This window comes from Trachypithecus francoisi, unplaced genomic scaffold (assembly GCF_009764315.1).
Source record: "Trachypithecus francoisi isolate TF-2019V2 unplaced genomic scaffold, Tfra_2.0 Lachesis_group15, whole genome shotgun sequence".
NCBI classification, from domain to species: domain Eukaryota; kingdom Metazoa; phylum Chordata; class Mammalia; order Primates; family Cercopithecidae; genus Trachypithecus; species Trachypithecus francoisi.
Window position 1 is genome coordinate 46459364 of NW_022681460.1, and position 23517 is coordinate 46482880.

A 23517-nucleotide genomic window follows, 5' to 3' on the forward strand; every position below is an offset into this window, starting at 1 on the left:
TTACATTGCTATAACATTGTCTTTTTCTGTGTAATTACTGTGAGTTTTGTTCCTTCAGATGATTTCTTATAGCTCACTAATGTCCATCTCTTTCAGATTGAAGTATTCCCTCCCATATTTTTTTGTAGTATAGGTCTGGTATTAATGGATTCTCTCAGTTTTTTTTGTTTGTTTGTTTTTTTTTTTTTTTTGTCTGGGAAAGTCTTTATTTCTCCTTCATGCTTGAAAGATAGTTTCGCTAGATTTACTATTTTAGGGTAAAAGTTTGTTTTTGTGTTTGTTTGTTTCTTCAGAACCTTCAATATGTCATATCACTTTCTCCTGACCTACAATGTTTCCACTGAGAAGTCTACTACCAGACATGTTGAAATTTCTGTATGTTTTTTGTTTTTTTTTTTCTCTTGCTGCTTTTTTTTTTTCCTTTGGAGACGGAGTCTCGCTCAGTTGCCCAGACTGGAGTGCAGTGGCGCAATCTCGGCTCACTGCAAGCTCCACCTCCCAGGTTCAAGCCATTCTCCTGCTTCAGCCTCTGGAGTAGCTGGGACTACAGGTGCCCACTACTACCTCCGGCTAACTTTTTTGTATTTTTAGTAGAGACAGGGTTTCACCATGTTAGCCAGGATGGTCTCGATCTTCTGACCTCTTGATCCGCCCATCTCGGCTTCCCAAAGTGCTGGGATTACAGGCATGAGCTACCGCACCTGGCCCTCTTGCTGCTTTTAAGATCCTTTCTTTATCCTTGACCTTTGAGAGTTTGGTTATTAAAAACCTTGAAGTACCCCTGTGACCAGCACTACTGGTGCTGTTCTGGTTAAGACCTGTATTCAGCATATCACTGGTCTCACCCGAGGCCAACTGTAATCACTACCTTGCTACTGCTAATGTAAACTCAAGGCCCTATGTCTCTAAAATCAGCAGATGGTAGAGCCAGTTAGTCTGTGTCCTTCCCTTCGGGATGATGAGTTCCCCCAGGCCCTGGGCATGCCCAGAGATGGTGTCCAGGAGCCATGGCCTAGAGTCAGAAACCTTAGAAATCTACCTGGTACTCTATTCTACTGTGGCTGGGCTGCCACTGAAACCAAAAGATGATGTTCCTTCCTCTCTTCCCTCCCCTTTCCACAAGCAGAAGTGTCTCTCGCTATGTCTATCACCACCAGAGGTCCACAGTCAGCACTGCCAGATTACTGCTGATGTTTACTTATGACCCACGTGCGCTTTGGTCAGTATGTGGTGAATGCTGTCTGGCTTGGGACTGACCCTCAGGGCAGTGGGCTCACCTCTGGACCAGGGTAGTTCCAGAAATGCCATCTCAGATCCACAGCCTGGACTTGGGGATCCCAAGAACTCTTCCCCTCCATGGCTGAGCTGGTATCTAAACTGTAAGAAAAAGACCTCTTTAATCTTCCTTCTGCTTTTCTCAAGCAGGACTCTCTCCTCATGGCCACCACTGCTTGGAATGTGCTGGGTCACACCTAAGGCCAGCATATCTCAGAGTCTCACCCAAAGCTCATGGTATTTACTACCTGGTTTCTGGGCCCAAGGTCTCTTTAGTCAGTTGATGATGATTCCTCCCAGGACTAAATCCTTCTCTTTCCTTTCTGGATGAGGGTATGTCTAGAAAGTTCATCCAGGAACTAAGGCCTGAAATGTGGGCATCATGACTCTGCCCAATGTCTTATCCTGGTGCGACTGAGCTGCTATCCAAATTACAAGATAAAGTCCTCTTTATTTTTTCCTCTCTTTTCACTTGATATTTTTGTTTTTATACAGATGACTTTTGGGTAAACAGTTGTTAACTTGCTCTTTCTGCGAGGAAGACGATCAGTGGAAACTTCTATTCATCCATCCTGTTCCAACCTCCAACTTTCTAATTATTCATTCTGTATTAATCTTTTAGAATTATCTCAGGGACTACCATATGCTTCTTTGGCATACTAGAGTCTGATTAGTACTTTTATTACTCCCTAGACAATGAAAAAGCTAAAATCATTTTGATTCTAGTCCCCCCCTTCATCTTTTCTACTATCATTTTCAGATATTTTAATTCTATATAAATTTAAAACCACACATGAAGTTTTTATTGTTTTAAACAATATAAATTTGGATTTTCACACATTTCCCAATGATTCACATGTTTCTTGCATTTTCTTGCTTGCACATGGGTTAATTTCCTATTGTGTCTGGAGAATATTCATTTATGTTCCCTTTAATGAAGTTCTTCTGGTGATAATTTACATTCTTCCAGTTTTGTTTGGTTGAAAATGCCATTATTTCACCCTTATCTGTACTAATTTTCATGGAGTATATAATTCCAAGTGAGCAGTTATTTTGTGTTAGGGTTAGTTTTCTATATATTTTACAGTTTCCATTGAAAAGTCTGCTATCAATCCTACAGTTGCTCCATAAGCATAATGCGTGTGTGTGTGTGTGTGTGTGTGTGTGTGTGTGTGTGTACTTATGGCTGCTTTTAAGAATTTCAGTGTTCAATTTTAAGCACTTTTACTAAAGCATACCTATTCGCAGTTTTCTTTGTGCTCATACTGCTTGGAGTTCATAAAACTTAAATCTAGGGTCAGATGTCTCATCAGATTAAGAGATATGTAAGCTAATATTTCTTCAAATATTGCTTCTATGCTTTTCCTTTTCATGTTTTTCTCCTGATGTCATAATAATATGTCAATATTTTTACCATGTACAATATTTCACTTTTGTTTTTTTCTTATTCCTCTTTATTTCTGTGTGTAATTCAATTATTTTAACACTGATGGATATTCCAATTCTCCAGGATTTTCTTGTTTGTAATTTGCTATACCCTTCTATTGAATATGTAATTTTTAATTTTAAATTGATCTAGTTTTAGAATTTACATTCAATTACCATTTTCTCCCTTAAAAAGATTTGAGTAAGCTTTTTCCTTATAGACTAAATATTTTTAATTTTCTATTTCATAATCTGTGATTTATTAAAAGTATTACTTATAATTTAAAAAAATCTCTTCTGATATCTCAAATTTCTGGATAATGTGTGTGTGTGTGTGTGTGTGTGTGTGTGTGTGAGTTTTGTCTTTTGATCTCTCTCCGGTTTTAAGTCATGGAATCCCAATCGTTGGCATGCTTGTTGACTTTTTTTAATTGAATTTTAGACATTGCACAGGAAAAGAATATAGAGTGTCTAGATGACATTTTCCTTCAGTGAGAATTCATTTTCCTTTTGTCAAAAATACACATATAAAAGCATATTATCTTGATGCAGTTGAGGCTGTGTTATATAGTTTATTAAGGCTGATATATTTCTGATTTGTCTTTATTCTTAAGGTGTAGTTTTCTTGCTCTATGAATTGCTCTTATGTGGTCTTGTCACAGGATTGTTGGGGTGTTGCTTCACCAGCTGGAAACCTCTGTGGTCGGTGCCACCTTCTGCCTGGGTATTGCTCACACCCACTTGGCTTGTTTCATCCACACAGCCTGGCAGGCTTCACTAAGCTTGTGATGCCAGCCCAGATCTCTCACCTGCCAAGGGCGAGCCAGGCGCTGGGTAGTGAGGGCCACTGTGCACAGCCAGGTATGTCAGCTGCTGCAGCAAAGCAGGCATCTGCATCTGGATGAGGGGAATGCAGTGGCATCTGGAAGCAGAGCCCCAAAGACAGTGTCATAACCCAAGCTCAGGGAATACATAGATGTGGGCTCCCTGAAGGGCCACAGCTCTTCTCTCCTTCTCACCACCTTCAATGTGGTGAATGTGGGGGTGTTTCAGCCCTGTAGGAGTTACCACTCTTTCAGTGCTGTCATTCAGCAGGTCCTGAGTTCTTGTCATGCATTTAGAGAGAATGAGGTAGGTGGACAATTAGAGGATGAGCAAGGTGGAGAGAAGCTTCATTAAGTGACAGAATAGATCTCAGGAGACATGAAATGGGTAGCTCCTTTCCACAGTCAGGTCATCCCAATGAGTCAAGGAGACCCAAAGTGGGTAGCTCCTTCCCAAAGCTGGTAGTCTTGAGGACTGTGCAAGTCTGGCTGAGTCCAAAGTTTTTTTGGGCTCAAAAGGCAGAAAATGCATGCTAATTCATCCATGGGTGGCCATGGGCAGGCCTGGAAAAAGCACCAAAAGTTCTCATTCTGGGACCTAGACTCCACCCAGAACTGGCAGTCAAGCTTCAAGCCAGCCACGACTTGAAGGTAGGATTTCACCAGGGTCCTGCTCCTTTGTTCCTAGGAGCCTGTCTGTCTCCTGCCATCATCAACATGCCATCCACAGCACCTGGGCCATTCATGCTGAGGAGCACATGCAGATTCGTGCCTAGCTGCCCTCAGTGCCCCCAGCCTCCCTCACTGAGTTCATCAGTGCTCAAATTTTTGAGGAGACTGAGGCAGTGGGAGGGCTGGTGTGTACGCACTATCCTGAGCACATGAACACCTGGCGGGATCCTGACAGTTTCTGGGCTTAGCTTCAACTTTGCTACAACATCAGAGCAGGCACAGGGAGAGGGAACAGCTACGTTCAAGACTTTAGGGGCAGGGGGTTTCCTGGGCCCCTGAGAGCACAGGGATGCCTGGATCCAGAGCTGTGGCTGCACAACTGCAGCTGTGCCTAGGAGTGCGGGGCACCCACTCTGCCAGCTCAGTAGGGGATGAGGCTTTCTCCTGTTCCTGGCCCCCTCCAGCTCCACAGAGCATGTAGCCCCAATCATGCTGCAGCTGGCATCCCCACAGCAGCAAATCCAGACGAGCAGCTGCTGCCGTCAGTCTCTATTGAAGGACTGGGATATTTATACAGTCTTCTCCAACTTAATACTTCAAGTAACATAAGACTACTGAAATCTTTGCTCCATTTATTAATTTTCTGCATGGATTCTTAGTCTCTCCAACAGTGTTCAGAAGTCTAAAGAACTAACAAACTATTGGGAGGGAATTGTACACAAAAATTTTGACTCACTTTTCTGAAATGTCATTTCTTCTAAATGGCTGAGTTTTGAATTCCAGCCTGCTTCAGTAACTCCAAAATCCAACTCTGTCTCCTTTGCCCAATGATCAATTCACATGCACACAACATGTTATTTTAAACTTTAGATTTGGTTTCTACTAGTGCAGATGGATATTGGTGAATGTATTGAAATTGCCCTCTTCTGGAATTGCCACTTTGACTAAACAAGACAATTAAACTCAACTGTAGGCCATCCCTGGTACCAAGTTTACTTACTCTACAGGGCAGGAAACCCAGAATTCCAGTTGAGTTGCATCAGTAGTGTCTTTTATGTTGGACTCCCAATGAAAGCTTAATGTGAGTGAATGAGACCTCAGGGACTGGTACATAAGATACTCATATAGGAATTATTCTGTCTTATAATATTTCTATAGCATAGCTTTATGGACTTAGGAAGATGAACTCTTAGTTACGAGTTACATTGCATTTAGGAATGCCCAAAGCTATGAATCTCCAATAGGAATGTATAATTGGTTCAATGCATTCCAAATTACAATGCAGGTTATCAACTGGAACTCATTTTTATAATCACCAGTTTTGTCTAGTATCATAGTTAACATTTATTAAGTTTACAGCAAAACAGATAGGAAAGATCAACCCAAACTCAGCTTTCCAAAGGAAAGGAGATATTTGAAATCTTTATTCCCATAAGCTGATGAAAAATTAGAAGCTTACTTGGTCTCAGTGTGCTACCCTTTTCTCTTTTGCATCCCACAGGTCTTGGTGTCATGGTTGTACTCAGTATCTTCAGTTTATATATTTTAGCCAGTTATTGATGTACTTTGTTGGAGTGATAGTGTGTTAGAAATTATTCTACCCCTGTGAGATGTGGAAGTATGTCAAAAAAATTAAAGTCGCATATAGTTTTTTAAAACTCTTTTTTTTTCTTGGCTTAAGGGGCTTTCTAGAAGTAATTGATCATGGCAGAGTAGCTATTAACTACGTACATTTGAGCGAATTTTTAAAACATGTTGTAAATTGTAAAATAGGCTGTCTGTATGCATCTGAGGATATTTTACTATGAGTCATAAAGAGTTTGGTGATGTTCAGCTTTCTAAAGAGATAGAAAATTATTAGTGTTCCTGACTTGTCTTTAAAGGCAACTTAACACATACAAAAATGTGTCAGCACTCATGTTTATAGTCTACTAAAACCAAGTTATTTGTGTGCTGTCTATATCTGCAAAAAAGATCACACAAATAATTTAGAAAAGCAATCATTATAGCATACAGTGAATTGTTTCATGTCTTTTATATATCCAAAGAAAGAGAAAGACAACTAAAAATGAAAACTAAAATGAGTAGTAAAATTTACAAGTTATTTTGTAAACAAATTTATAATATTTTGAAACATCCTGCATGAGAGATATAGAATGTGCTATTATATAAATTCACCCTAAACTCCACAAATTAAGAACTCATAGTAGTTCAAAAACATAAGTTTACTCTTGTTAATCTACAACAAAGTATTGCTTAAAAATTCAATAGTGCAAACCATGTTAGATTGTTCATGATTCTTGTTGAAAAAATAATTTTATGTGATTTAAAAGAGTAATTTATTTAAAAATAACAGATTCTCATTCACTACTGGCCAGCATGAAAAATAATGCATCTATCAATATGAGGAAATCTATTAAAACACTGGAAATATGAGGGAATCATCATACTTTGTGAGTTTTAGAATTAGAGATAGAGTAAAAATAAACTTATTGTTTTTCCCAAAAGAATGGAAAGTGGAATAAGCAAATCTATATATTTTATTTCATATATTAAAATGTTACTGTGACTAAAATATTACTTTCCCATTATATGTATATATGGTAATTATTCATTGCCTACATTAATTAACTTCATCACACACCTCCACATATGTGTATCTATCTAATCCTTCTATCTATCTATCTATCTATCTATCTATCTATCTATCTATCATCTATCTATCTATTTCAGTCTCCCTCTATCTCCCTATCAATCATCTTTTTAAAAATTCTACTTATGTTTTTCCTATGTGGGAGAGCATAACAAGAGATAATAAGAGATGTTTTTAATAAATTAATGGAAATGTGTAAAGATTAGGAAAAATGAACGTAGATTCTGTGCATCCCGAAAACTTTTCTCTGGTGTTACTGCTTTTTCCTTTTGATTCCTCATATTTCTAAGGAAGCTCTACCTTCTCTTATGTTTATATTCTGATTGCGTTTACTTCACAGGTTATATTAGGAATCTGCACATATTGGTTATGATTGATAATCTGTTGTGATTTTAGTGTTTTAGTAAAACGATTCAAATTTCAACTTCTCTTACCTTTGGTTTCTAATGGCCACAAAACAATCTTAAGTCTGAGTTTTACTGATTTAAATTTAACATTATTATAATTTCCTTCTGGTTTTACACATTTCCCTTAATTTATTAAAAACATCTCTTGTTCTTTCCCTTTGACACAATCACATATACATTTCATTTCTTTTTACTTACCACTGATTTTAACCATCAATTTTTATAATAATCAACAAAATCTCTCTTAATTTTAGAGGATATGTTCTGAGATTACAGGGACCCAGACTGTTTTACTATTATCTTGAGAGAGCTCTGAAGGAGTCTAGCCCATACCATCTATAACAATTATCCTAGTTTTCTTTTTCCTCCTTCCTTCCTTCCTTCCTTCCTTCCTTCCTTCCTTCCTTCCTTCCTTCTTGCTTGAGTCTTGCTCTGTTGCCAGGCTAGAATGCAGTGGCACGATCTCGGCTCACTGCAATGTCCACCTCCCAGGTTCAAGTGATTCCCCTGCCTCAGCTTCCTGAGTAGCTGGGACTACAGGCACTTGCCACCACACCTGACTAATTTTTGTATTTTTAGTAGAGATGGGGTTTCGCTATGTTCGCCAGGATGGTCTCGATCTTCTGACTTCATGATCCATCCGCTTCAGTCTCCCAAAGTGCTGATATTACAGGAATAAGCCACTGCACCTGGCTATAATTATTCTTACTGGTCCAGTGGAGAATCAAACACCTATGTGCCAAAACTAACTGTGCATGCATATACACATACACACATACATAGGTTGTGGACTGTTCGTTGTATTATTTTTTATTACACATATTTGAAGCGTACAGCATGATTTTTTGATATACAAATATAAAATGAAATGATTACTGTAGCCAACACAATAGACGTGTTTATCATCTCGCATATTTAATTTTTTATTCGGAGTGTGTAAGAACAGCTAAAACCTACATTCTTAGAAAAATTGTAGTATGCAACACAATATTATTAATTATAATTATTGTGTGGCACATTAGATTTCTAGGCTTATTTAATTGATCATATATGACATGACTACAGTGTAACGACTGTTGTGATTACAATACTCTTTAAAAATAAATCTATTCAAGAAAAAACTGGAATGACACCCACAAAAATTTGATTAAATGTTTATAATAAACAACTACGAAAGAAAGAAGATGTGCTTTGAAAATAATTAAAATTACAGAATTTGTGTTAAATTATTTAATAAATTTTATGTTTTGGCTAACTTGCCTACATTTTATTTATTTTGATAACATTCTACCAAAGAAACATCTGCATTAAAACTAATATTTTAATGAAAGTAGATCATTTATGCTGCATGATAACTAAAATGTCACTGAAAAACTACATAGAAAGATTTGAAAAGCGATTACTTATTTAAGAGGACTTTCTTAGAGATACAGGACTCATTAGCCATTTTCACAACTTTCAAAAAATATGATTGCAATAAAAGCTGTTAAAAAGATACATTGTTATGAGGAATCTAGACAAATAGTGAGAGATTCTCTAAGTAGTTTAAGTACATTTTAGTTAAGTAAAAAGAAATTCATTTTTTTCTATGTAAAACCAAATGAATGTAATAAACTTATTAATAGTGAAAATCAAGAATGAGCTAACTTTAGTAGACCCACGATGATATTTTAAATTGTTCCAAAAATGGTTGTTCTGGTGACTTATGTGTCATTATAAAGATAGATATATCTATAAAAATATAAACGTATTAAGAGAATTTTTGATACTCATTGATGTCTATGAATCATATTGTAACATATGTATTCATATTTTATCATAATACTGTTCCAAGTGCTTCATATGAAATGCAAAGTCAGTTATGGTTACTTTGTTGTGATGTCTGTAAGTCTTTTTTAATTTCTCTAAAAAAATAGTTTTTGGCAAAAGGTGAATAACAAATAATGTGTGTCATATATGAAAAAAGATTATTCAAATATAGATTTAGGAATAACTTATTTTTTCCTTCAACCAAATAATGATTATTTAAGTTGATTCAGTTCAATGACCAAATTACATGACATTTTGATATTTTTATATGCATATCTTTGTTTATATTTCCGTTTTTGCTTCCACATTTATCATCATGTTTTAACTTTCAAATACCTTTGCAACTGGACATATTTATCTGCATGTTGTCTTTTGAGGAACAAAGGCACTGAACTTAACTAGTTGGCCTGAGGAGAAAAAGTAAGAGCAGGTCCAAGTCCTTTTTTTCCTAGGATACAAAAGGACAAGTCAATTCCTCTTATGCTTTGTTTTAAACTGTTCTTACTAGATGGTTCTTTTAGCAGATGTGCATATTTGTATTTCATAATGAATTCATTAAATTCACCATAATATGTAATAAAAAGACATGTGTAAATCAATTATAATTGATTTGTCAGTTCCTGTAATATATTCCCACCTATGAAGGCATTTTGCTTGGCTTATTTTATATGGAAAACAAAAACAGCTTGGTGACTTCATTTGAAACCTTCAGTGGTTTTCTACATCACAGAACCACTTACAATTCTGTAGCGGCATTAGAGTCACAGCTATTAAAATAGAGTTTTTAAGGTCAGATTTGGAGCTGGGATTACCAAATCAGAAATAAATCTGCTGATTTTGTAAATAAAACACAGAGATAATTAAAGATTGACCGTAAGATATATTTGCCTTTGTTACATTTCTGTTTTCTTGTAGCATGGAAACAAAAATGAATAGAACTTTCCTTATATCCAGGTTTTGTTTGTTCATTCACACTTTTATTATAAAATCTACTTATTCACTTGTTATTTTAATTGATATCAATATAACAAGTTGGATTATTTTCTATCCATTAAATGCGGACTGCCCAGTTAAATGTGAATTTTAGTTAAACGATGACTTTATAGAAGTATGCCACTTGCATATATTCGAGATATACTAAAAATCATGTGCCTTTGAAATTAAAATTTAGCTGGGCATGCTATGTGTTTGTTTTTGTTTTCTAAATCTGGCAATCTTAATTGCATTTTATTGACTGCAAAAATAAAGTAGAGAGTCTTTTGCCCACACTTGGAAGGTCAAAGCAACTTCTTATTCCCTTTATCACTAAAGTGTCCTGGAGTTAAATTGAGAAAGCAATAAGAAATAAGGATTGTCTCATCATATAAGACTTAAACTATGTAATACATTTATTATAGTACATTGAATTAAAATAACAAAATATTATCTGTGAAGTATTTTAATATGGAAAGAGAGCCCAATAAGTACGTTTTGGTATGACTATTAAATTATTAACACAAAATCTGATATGTCTTGTATTTGTCAATTGCAATTTGAGATTTCTTTTTATTAAACATAATCCTATGTAAATAATACAATAAATGTTTGCAAATAAAAAGATTATTCAGTGATCCTTTGAATCTTTCCCATTTGCCTTCTGAAATGCATAATGGCAAACATGAAGATGAAATGATTTTAAAGAATATAGTCACTTTCTATTTTAAATTTGTTACAGAATCTTTATCACAAAAATAATAACTAGTAAGGCAATGCATATGTATATAGCTAGATATAGTCAATCTACAATGTATATATACTTCAAAATATATTGTCTATGTTAATAATATACAATTTTATCTATCAATTTGTAAGATAAGCTAATAAAAAATAAATGAAACAAAACAATAAGAATGTAGGCAGGCACCTTCCAGTTTTGGAACATTCCACAGATGTCAAGAGAACACCCTTTCTTTTGTTTAAGAGAGGAAGAGAAAATGACTACAGAGAAACTTGCAAAATAGTAAACTTCAAATACTAAAAAAAGCCATAGGTGGATTATTTATATACTATTAAAAATATGCTTATTTCTCTTAAACATTGTAGATTGTTAAAATGGACTCATGATATCTATTATCGTCAAAAGAAATATACTTAGAAATAAATCTGCTGATCTTGTAAATAAAACACAGAGATAATTAAAGATTGTTCATAAGATATATTTGCCTTTGTTACATTTCTGTTTTCTTGCAGCATGGGAACGAAAATGAATAGAACTTTCCTTATATCCAGGTTTTGTATGTTCATACTTTTATTATAAAATCTACTTATTCACTTGTTATTTTAATTGAAAAAATATAACAGGTTGGATTATTTTCTACCCATTAAATGCTTAATTATTATAACTATATCTATATTATATATATATAAAATAGTTATAATTTCTAGAATTTTTCTTTGGGAAACTACAATAATATATAAAAGCTAAAAAAGAAAAGACAAAATTATAACTTATGCCTCTATGTAGATTAAATAAAGTTTTATCTCTAAATATAAATATTATTGAATATTACTTTAAAAATACATGTATGTTACCTTTAATAGCTTTTTTTGTTAACAGAAATCATATAGACATCTATACATACAGGGTATTAATTTTGTTACCTGTTTTTTTTTATTTTAATGGCTTGTGTTTATACATGTGTGTGTGTTAGTGGCTTGTGTTTATACACGTGTGTGTGTTAGTGGCTTGTGTTTATACACGTGTGTGTGTGTGCGTGTGTATCTGGTGTCTGTGTACGCACCTGTATGCATGTGTCATATTTTTTTCCATAGAAACTTCAGGAAATGCTTATTACAATTTCAAGGTCTTCCTGTCATCTAACAGAGTAGTCTGGGCTTTGCTCATCTCAGATCTCCTGGTTTTGTATACTTTGACGATCTGATGAGTATATGATGAAGATATTTCTGAATGTCTGGCTTACTTTTGCCCCAGTATAATTTGTGGGAATGAAACATATATTGCTAAACTTTTAAACATTGTATATATAGAAAATGCTATTAGGCACGCTATAACTTTGAGTAAATTCATCATATTTACTATAAAATCTGGTCTCTTTTGTCTAATTTATTTATTTATTTGACTGAAACCAACATAAGATCTAGTATCTAGTATCATTATAAAAATGTCAATATAGTTCTCTCCTCTGATTTGCCTCCTCCAAAGCCAAGCACTTACTGCATTAATATTCAAGTCTGGTGTAAGTCTTAGTGAATCTCTCAATCCACATCATTATTTTGTTCATATCCACACTCTTGAAATGGACTTGATAGATAAGGCTAAGAAATACAAAAGAATAGATTTGTTTATGTAGAGATTATTTTAAGCTTGCTGGAAGCAGGAGAAAAATCCTAGGGGAGGAAATAAGAAGCAGACAGGCAATCTGTGTGCCTCTCATCTTCCAGCAATTCCTAGAGGTTACATATAAGAAGATTAGAAAGTAATACAGAATTGCAATTTTAAAGCTTTCTAATGAAAATAAATTCACTATGTTTGATTGCTTATATTTGTCATCGGTTTTTGAAAACAGCATAATATGGAATGATGATTCAATACAATAGAATTATTTACTATATAAATTGTTTGGGATGGTTTAGTTACTGAGCCATGGCTAATATTTTCATCATAATTTTAAATTAGAGTGTTAGTGTTTATACTGAACTTCAAAAAAAAAAAGCAGAAAAGAAAGAATTAGTCATTGATTCTAGTAAGTGGAGAATATTGTTAGCTACTTATTTTATGAATATTTGATATACAAATTTAAAATGTGCAATATCTAACATTATATATGCTTAGATGTCAATCTTTTTTTGTTTCCCTATATTACAGGCTGCACAATAATGGTTTCCAAAATATTGCTGATTTCCATTTTAATGATAGTACAAACAAATATGTGGATCGTCAATAAATGTATAATGAGTGAAGTGAAGAAAGAATTAATGATGTCTATTGTCCTTAGGTGCACTGGAACTCTATTTAATTTACTGTGTTTAATTATATTTTCAATTTAGTAAATCTGGGAATTCCCTATCCTTTTGGTATCAGAATAAAGGCTGCTAGTGAATAATTCACATGAAATTTGGGAGGTAGAAGTAAAACAGTGGTCATAAATCTCTGTTGTGATCAGAAGTACTGATGGCAGATACAATGGTGGCTTTCAGCTTCTCCTCTCACTCTTCTGCTGCATGTCCAGCCCATCTTCCTGACTACGGGTCACCTCTACTGCACAAGTGCTTCCCTCGGCCTACCAACAGGCACTAGGCAGTGGTCACTATACAGAGACAACAGTTTCCCATAAACCACTCCACAAGTTTCCCTATGTACTCTGACTTTGACAGCTGGATATATGTAGCTTCCAGCATGTTTCTGCCTTTTCACCCCTATAGATGCTTCGGAAAGATTAGTTGATGACTTGTTTGATTCCCCAACTCAGCCCCCAAAGACTTCCAGGTCTCTATGCCCTGAGCTCTGCCTATATTGGCATAGGGCCACTTAAAAAAAAAAAAAAAAAAAAAAAAACTTTTCCTTATAAGATCAGATAGTTTGTGCTTCTCTAACTAAAAAGATAATTGATTAATCAGCCTTTAGTGACTTATATTCTGTTGTAGTGTTAAGACTGACACTACAAATTAGTAATTTAAGATAGAACACGATTGAGAATAAAATTCAATTGTTTTATCTTTAAAAATATTTGGAGGAGCCAATGAACTTTTGAATAGTCATAGAAGGCTGAAAAGAGAGAGTGCTATTTTAGTTGGGTATTTCGTGATAGATGGAGGGTGGAGGAATAGAGTGCAAAGAGAACATTATAGGAAGAGAAAACATGATGAAAAGTATAAAAGGAGTAATGAATATAGGGTGAAGAGAGAAAGAGAGAGAGATGATTGAACTTTGTGCTATATTTAGGAAGAATATGAAATGAGTTTACGAACAATAGACAAGTTTAAGGAGGGCTCTGAAGCTAGGAAATTTGCTGAAGGTTTTTTTGTTTTCGTTTTTGTTTTTTTGATAAATTCCTATACGTGGAGGAGGGCCATGGCGTTATTTAAGTATAGATGGATGCCGCATGTTAAATTGTCAATTTCCAACTGCTTCAGAGACGTACTGATTTCTGAATATTTGGATCATCTCTGTGAATACTCCTCTGCTTCAGCTACATGAATCCACTTCACAAGCCTGCTCACCCAAGTTCCTGTTGCAGCAAATAAGTGATACAATATTTACACCTCAAGGCATAACTCTCTTTTGAAAAGATTTTGCTGCTGGCTTCTAAAAGGTCTGCTCTACCTGGTCTCTTCTTGCTCTCACATTTCACTTCATCATTCTCTCCAACTTAATCTTCATTCATTCTGCCTGATCTCAGTTGTTTATAATATTTTACACAAATTTTGCAATTTATAGATTGTGCCTGTCTTATAGTTTGACCAGGTATGAGGTATACTGGGAAATACATACATATGTACATAGATGATAGATATACATAGGTAGATACAGATACACATTTATATTTAGTTGTCAAAACCTCTTTTACAGTATTCTTGTCAGAATCGACAGTTGACTAGTGTGGTGACTCACGCCTGTAAACCCAACACTTTGGGAGGTTGAAGTGGGAGAATTGCTTGAGCCCAGGAGTTTGAAACCAACCTGGGCAACATAGTGAGAGCCCATCTCTACAGAAAACAAACAAACAAACAAACAAAAATTACCCAGATATGGCGACACATTCCTGTAGTCCCAGGTAAAGTGGAAGGATTCCCTGAGCCCGGGATGTTAAGGCTGCAGTGAGCCCTCCTTACACCACTGCGTTCTAGATTGGGCAACAGAGCAAGACATTGTCAGAAGGAAAAAAAAAAAAAAGTTACAACAAAATAACACAGATAATTGCTGATATATTTAGCCACATTCAATTGGAAGTAACATAATTTTTAATCACTTTATGTCTTAAAAGTTTAGCTTCCTAAAACCCACATATATTATTCAGATTTAACCACTTCAGTGTTACATGGTACAGGCCAATATTAGATATTGACCACCTCTGGATGCATTATTTTGTCCTTCAGTGTGTCTTTTGAGTAAATAGTTATAATGATTAATGAAACTTAAAGTTTTATTTTTCTTTTAGAATCACATAGATTAAGCCTATATCTTTGATACTTCTATCAGGACATTTAGCCAATACATTATCTTGCGATACACTATTAGAGCAGCTATCTATCTCATCTGTATCTGTAACCACTAGTAACAACTATTTGTGATATTTTCCGATCTATTAGGAATAGATCTTTTCCACTTCCCATTCCCCACTAACAACAGAGTATAATATAAATCCACATTACATAATCTAATATGTACTGGGGATTTTTTATTAGAATACTAGTATATGTTAACATTCTTCCATCAAGATTTAATTTAAAGACCAACCACTTCCTTGTATGTATTACAAACATCAATTCAGTTTTACCTGTTTCTTTTTTTTTTTTTTTTGAGACGGAGTCTCGCTCTGTCACCCAGGCTGGAGTGCTGTGGCCGGATCTCAGCTCACTGCAAGCTCCGCCTCCCGGGTTCACGCCATTCTCCTGCCTCAGCCTCCCGAGTAGCTGGGACTACAGGCGCCACCACCTCGCCCGGCTAGTTTTTGTATTTTTTAGTAGAGACGGGGTTTCACCGTGTTAGCCAGGATGGTCTCGATCACCTGACCTCGTGATCCGCCCGTCTCGGCCTCCCAAAGTGCTGGGATTACAGGCTTGAGCCACCGCACCCGGCCAGTTTTACCTGTTTCTACAATTGCCACTAAATTTTCTCTTCCTGAATTATTAAGGACACATGATTTTTATAATACTTTATTTTGACAATTAATTATAATTGTTATTCTCAATTTGATGATCACATTTTCCCAATTTGGTCAGTAAAATATCTTTAAAATGTTTTAATTTTTATTTTGACACTCCCTGGATAGTTTGAAAACACCTTGTTTTCTAGCAATACTGAGCATTATTATGTTAATCAGAATTTGTCTCTGTCTAGAGGTATGATATCAAGAATGATATGGTATGATGCCAAAGAACATTTTGCTTATTAAAGTATTATAGCGTTGGAAACCAAATATGGTTATAACATGAAGTGTTCTACATGTATAGTGATGGTAGCAATGATCACAGCATCTGTGGACCCTTAGGAGACAGGACTAGAAAAGGTGAACCACATACAAATCATAAATGTATATTTATACTTCTAATTTATCTTAACATTATTTATTCTTATTTTAGTATAAAATTTAATTTGCATTAAAAAATGTTACATGTTAGCCACCTAATTGAAATACATCTCCTAGATGTTATAATTTTATTAATCTTTATAATATTAACAATTCATGTATTAAAACATTTTATTGCACTGACAGTATTATTAAATACAAAGAAGTGTGACAAAGTGAAATATGGTTCATCAGATTTTCCAAACATATCCAGTTATTCCCTGAGAATATATAAGCCATTATTAGAAGAGCTCAAAAGCTATCATAAATCCTCACTTGTAAATGTTCTTTTTCTGCTGAAAATTTTTTTGCATTAACTATTAAAAATATAACAAATGACTGTTTCAACACTTTGTTTTTCCATAAATACACATGCAAATATGTTGTTATATATTTCTGAACATGTATATATGTAGGTATCTATCTGTATGTATGTGTACATGTATTACATTAATGTTAACTCTATGTCCATATAAAATTTAATTTTAGATTCATATGTTTTTATGTAATATATACTAATATCTTCCATTTTTTGATTCCAGCAATAAAGTGAGCTTATTTTATTTAAATATAAGAAAGCTTTTAGTGGTTCTACTTCCACCAAGAGAAAACTTGGTGGAATTTGGGTGGAAAGCAGTGGTCCCCTGTGCCAGCGCTGCTAGTAGGTCCGCGCCAGTAGCCAGTTGCAGCCTGGCCCTGCTCTCCTATACTATCCTGTAGGGTTTGGAAGCTACACAGAGACACTGAGAGGTGAGAGAAGAGGGTTTCTGAAGGCAACTACCCTCTAATACCTTTATCTCCCTTGACTTTGCCCCAGACTTTTAGATTTTTGTTTTATTCTTCTCTAAAAGGGAGGATTTGATTTAGCAACATTATCTGAAAAGTTAAACCGTTACAGGTGATTCTCTACATCTAATAAACATTCTTCGGTAACAGGATTCTTTGGGGTAAAACATTCATTATTTTTTTCCATTAACAAAATCACACATTTTAGCAGTTTCATCTGTTTAGCAGTAATTTCCAACATCATGCAACAAAAACAAAACAGCAAACAAAACACAAAGTTCTTTAGCTTTATATTTTTTACTATGTTAGTTTTCCTTAAAGACATTCTTAACACCTCATGTTTATTTGTGTATATGTATGTATGCAAAATTATATAAAATATAAGTTTTTGCATATGTTTCTTATGAGGTTAAACTATTGGCAGTTTTCTAATTACTTAAAGGACAAGTTTATTACTGTTCTACCAATATGCTTCGCTAATGCTCTGAACTTCTTTCACAAAAATACATATTATTTGCAAATAGAATTTCCAAACATTTAGAAAGCCGTGTGCTTTAGGCTTTTTTTTTTTTTTTTTACATCATCAGCTTACGTTGCTATAAATAGAAAAACATACTTTGATAAGAAGTAACTGGAACTGAAGTCATGATACCATTGAGCTATTCTAGAATATAGTCACATCTGTAGTGTTGTAATACACTTAGCTACTTTTAAAAGGGAAAGACATTCACTATTTTGGGACAAGTGTTATTGCAGCTGCCAGCATGAGACCTGTGCTTGATATTGGTACTTCATGTTCCTTATTAGGATTCATGTAGCATGGTCTTAATTAATAGTGTCTCAAGTGGCCTAATATTACACATTTATTTGACATGTTCTAGCACATTGTGGTGTATTATATTGTTTTGTAACATTTAAATAGTATATAACATTGCAATGATCCTAAGTCCAATTCTTTTGTGTCTATTTTATCTCAAGTCATCCTTAACTCCAAGAGGATTCTTTCAGAAGACTAGAATTATTAAAACTTTTCCATATTAGAAGCCTACCTTTCATAATTCAGTTTTATGTTTCATTGATTATACTAAAATTTCAATAATACAAAATATTTTATAGCATAAGTGAGTCTATTTTATCTAGATGTAATGAAGTCTAATTACTTAAAAACTTTTTAGAATTTAATTATGATTTAATCTCATATTTATTATTTAGACAGTCTAGGCAATTTCTAATATCTTTATATTAAATTACCAGATGGTACAAAATAAGAAAACTTAAATTGATTTTTCCAAACTCAGTAATAAGGCAAATAACATATTTATCCCTTTAAGTTGAATTCGACTTCTGTGTCATAATCCGTGATAGTTGCTAAAGACAAAATTTTTATCAAATCATGGAATTTTCTTTATAGAATATGCAAGATTTGGGGGAAGACTGACATAAAACAGAATATCACACAAATTAACATATATTACAAGTGGATTGATTGCTATGAAAGTGAATTATATAATTGTATTAAAGATGTTATCTTGATAGTTATTAATATAAAATAAGCAAAGACCAGAAAACTTCCTGAGGACTTAAGTAAGAGAGGTTACATGACCGTATCTCTCTGAAACAGCTAAGAGCAAGTAAATATGAACTTAATTTAAGATTACAAGAAATGATTTAAGTACCATGACATAATTTCTAGCAATACAAAATGACATCTTATGATTTTTAATCATAGGGGATAAATCAAGCATTTGCTACATTTATTTAGACACCAAACCATTATTGAGAATTCACAGTGTTGCAGACAGCATGCAAATACTAGGAATACCAGCAAAACTTGTTGGCTCTGTACATCCATGATCTTACCACCTATATGACAGGCTGATATACATTGAATCAATGTAAGGCTATATGACAGGAACAGGACAGCGGTGAAAGAAAAGCATCACCATCTTACTCAGGAGAGACCATCTAGTTTAATTTTGCTTGTTTGTTTATTTTCTGGAATAACAAGAGAAAATATTTTCTGCTAAGTCTCTTAGCATGAATGAGGGTGAACCTTAAAATAATACATGGAAGTGTATGTCAGGAAGGAGAAACAGCACTAACAAGGTATGCACACATAAGGGTATGTGACAGAGTTAGGGAATTAGAATAACTTGATGTATTGAGCTCAGGACACGTGGGGATAGGAGGGAGCTGGAGCCTGGTTAAATAGAGTATCTTTCTTTAAGTAACATTGCAAGTTGGTTGACAGTGTGCTCCCTGGAGTTAGAACTAAAGCAAGTTTCAGCACTTCTTATGACATTGTAACCTCAGAAAAATTATTTAAATTATCAAACAATAGTTACCTATCTGTAAATTGGGATAATTATAACAATTTACTTATATGACTGTTGGAAAAGTAAATGAAGTAATAGATTGAACACGTTTGGCACAGCACCTGGCAGCACCGGTGCTGTGACTAAGGGTAGTTATTAATATTATTGTTTTCAAACACTATGCATTCTGTTTACCTCAGAACCCAATTTGAGAAAATAAGGAATTATTAACTTTTGCATTTAATATTTTGAACTGTGTTCACACATTCAAAGTAATTTTAAAAAGTTCTCATCCCAGTAAAACAACTAATTAAACACAAATTACAGCCCCAAATAATACAAGGAGTTTTCTGAATTAAGTTCCTTTTAAGTAGAATATATGAAACCTATACTTTAACAAAACCACTGGTTTAAAGTGAAGCAAATTTACAAACTTTTAAATCTGTATATGATTTGTATTTTTTGAATATTTGACAGGCCTATGTGAAACATAAAAAAAATAGAGTCACGTAGATATTTATCTACCCAGTTACCTATATTTTTGACTTTTTTCCCTCTCTTTTTGACATCAACTTCTCAGCAAGATGGTTACAGTAGCTGTGGTGCCTGTATAAACTCAATGCAGTGCAACAATCTCCATACACAAATTCATATCCATAGGCAGAAATTCAAAGGTAACTACTGTGTCACAGCATGGGAAACATTCTTTTACAACACACTGATACACATCAATCTCTTTATAATAGCCAACAATAACCACTAAAACCAGCATGCACTCATTCTCCGAAATTCTCTTTGGACACAAAAGGGCCTTGGTTTCCACTAAACTGTACTTCCTCAATAGATTCTAACACTGTATGTTATGCATCGACACACTTAATGTCTTTTTTGATTTTTGAATCAGGTAACCAAGGTCTAATTTACTAATGATTCCTGAATGCTTTTTTTATTTATGGTTTGGGGCTATTTGCATGGCAGTCATTTAGCAAATTAATGTAGATGAAAAGCAATAATTTTACAGATGTTTGTTGCAATCATGCTGTCATCCCATATTTAAAATGCTAATCTTTTGACATCTATTCATTAGAGATGAGCTCCACTTACTTTGTAACATTAGTGTTTTATAACCTGGGGTGTTTTTAAGTAGGCTGAGAGTCAGAATTTTAACCAACCCATTCAGAATGTATTTTTAAAGGGTGAAAGCATTTTATTCTTTATTACTTTAAAACTATTCATCCTCATGCTGACATTACCCGATCTTTGATTGAATCTTTGCATTAATATAAACAACAGTACTGAGTAGGTGCTTATATTAATTTTGTATTTTAAGTAGCAGAAGTCTAGCTATCTTGCTTCAGAAAAAAAGGGGTCCCCATTGCCTGGCAAAATCCTCAGAGGTTTCAATATTCTAATCAAGTGAAAGGCAGATATGTAGAAGGAGGCAAAAAAGGAGTAGGACTAAGATTGAATGGCACCGGAATTCTCTGTCCCTGGCTGAACTACTTGTAAATCGGTTCTATTCTCCCTGCGGCTTTGTTGTTGATGATGCTGTTATTTTCAAGGAACTCATGATCTTAGGAAGCGACTTGTCCACCTATGCTAGAGCAAATGCAAACTCCTGAACTAATCAACTGGAACAAGAGGTCGGGATAACATAAAATCACTGTAGCTCACTCTGGAGCCCAGAAAATGGGATGAGGGTGGGGGTGGGGACTCATTTCCCAGAAGGGCTGTGCTGCCAGAAAATCCACAGAACTCAATAAATGTGAGGACTAAATGTATAGAGATGATCTTCATTTTTTTGTGTTGTTTGAGATATAAATGTCTCCGAACGATGTAGTCTTTTTATTTTCAAAATTAATTTTCTGATTTTAAAGTGATCATATTATTAAAATATATCATCTTTGTATTTTCCATCAAGTCTTATCATATGCAAGTATGTATTTATACATATGATTTGTACATACATGTATACATACATATATACATACACACAATTTAGAATATATATAAAATATACAACAAAATTAAATATGTATACATTTAACTGTCTAAAGATAATAACTATATTCAAACCAGCAGTCTTTCAGTGCTTTGAAAAAGTTACTTAAATATATGTATTTGATTTAAATTAAGTAAGAATTTATACTGAATTTCATTAATTGATTGTGTCTTTGTGTTCTAGTCTAGCCATCATACGTTTGGCTAATCAAAGACTGGGTAAATTATCATGAGAGAATATGTTGAAGACGATGAACATAGCAGTTAGATAAACTGGTGTGAATAGAACTTTAATCTTTATGTTACACACAAAAAATCCCTACAATAATCTTTTACCATTTGAACTTCATCTTATAACCAACATTTGCTTATTCGTTTATTTTCATGCAGGTATTATGGACAAAATCCTATACTAACACAAAATAATTAAAATTGATTTCTACACTTTCTGTTTCTTTTCTTAACTAAATTTCCTGAAGTTATTGTGTATATATGTTACCATATCTCCACCCTGAAGACTTCAATAATTCTACAAAGTTGAAGTTAAAACCCAGAGCCCATTAGCTTGATTTTATTTACCTTACACAAATTTACTTCTTATCTATGCTTTCAATCATATAAACCATTACTCCTGAAACCACAATTTCAGGCCAAAGAAAACTGTTTTTCTCCAAATACACAATGCACATTACTGATTTTATAGAAAGCAATAGTATGCCCAGTGGTTAAAATTCAGGCTCTTGTGTTAGACGGTACAGGGCTCAGGTCAGCTTGGGCATGTATTAACTGTGAGAGTTTTGACAATTCATTTGACCCCTCTATGCCCCATTTACCCTTATCTATAATAAAAATGGAAATAATGAAAGCACCTACTTAATGAGATTAAAAGTTTTGGAGGGGACAATCAGGCAAAATCCTGAGCACCTTGCTGGCACCTCCTTGTCTGTTTCCCCTCCTTCCCCTCTTTCTCCTTCCTTTTCTATTTAGTTCATCATTACACACCTGTTGACCTCTGCTGGGGAAAACCATACAGACAATGAGTTAGCACCTCTCCAAATTAATCATAAGAAATCTTACTTTGGTCCTCAACACTCCACTCCTTTTCCTCTCTTATTTTTGGTGCACTCACTGCACCAATTCTGCAGTTGCAACTGCACGCTTTCTCCTGCACACTTTTTCCTTTACTCTTCAAAATATCTTCAACTCTTCAGACTCCTAGTGAATGACTTTTTTTTGATGAACAACCTGAGAAAATATAATCTTCCGTGTATCTGACGACCAAATGTACACAATTAAACAAACAAACAAAAGTCATATCTACATATATACTCTTTATTTTTTTAAAAGGAGAAAATTTCCCGCTCCTTGCCAATCCCTCACCCGTTCTCAGTATCCCACTCTACCGTCCAAATATTCACCAGAATCGTAAGATGTTGAATGGCTTTTCTTTTTTTGCCTGTTCTTACAAACTCTCTTGATGTACTGTCTTCTTATCAGCAAACAAGCTTGCTCCACTTTCTCTTTCTTAAGAAGAATGAAAACCCAGAAAAGCCTCATAAACAAATCTTACAGTATTCTAAGCCCCCTACCCTAGGGAGATCACCTTAATTTTTCCTTACAGAATACTCAAAATGTTTTTCTACACTTTCTGAATATGTTGATACTTTTTCAGCTTATCCTGCTCAAACCATTCTCATCTGGTTTCTGCCTACACTTTTCTACTACAGTGCCTCTAGGTTGATTAATAATCATTTATTTTTTTCCACTGTGTAGATAGCTTTTGTCCTCATCTTAAATGCCAACAGTAATTAATGAAGATGAGCATTTCCTTCTTGAAATAGCTGATTTCTGTGACTCCACGCTCTCCAAGATTCAAATACATTTAATCTCTTCTTTGATGTCTTCTCTGGTTACAAGATAAAAGTACCTGAGGCAGAATCATACACATGTTGTGTTGAATCATCCTCCTCTCTTTAATAACCAAAATTGCATGTGAATTATTGTGTATAATTTTAGAGTTTTAAGTTGTGTTATATGCATTGCTGGCAAAAATTAGTGGTA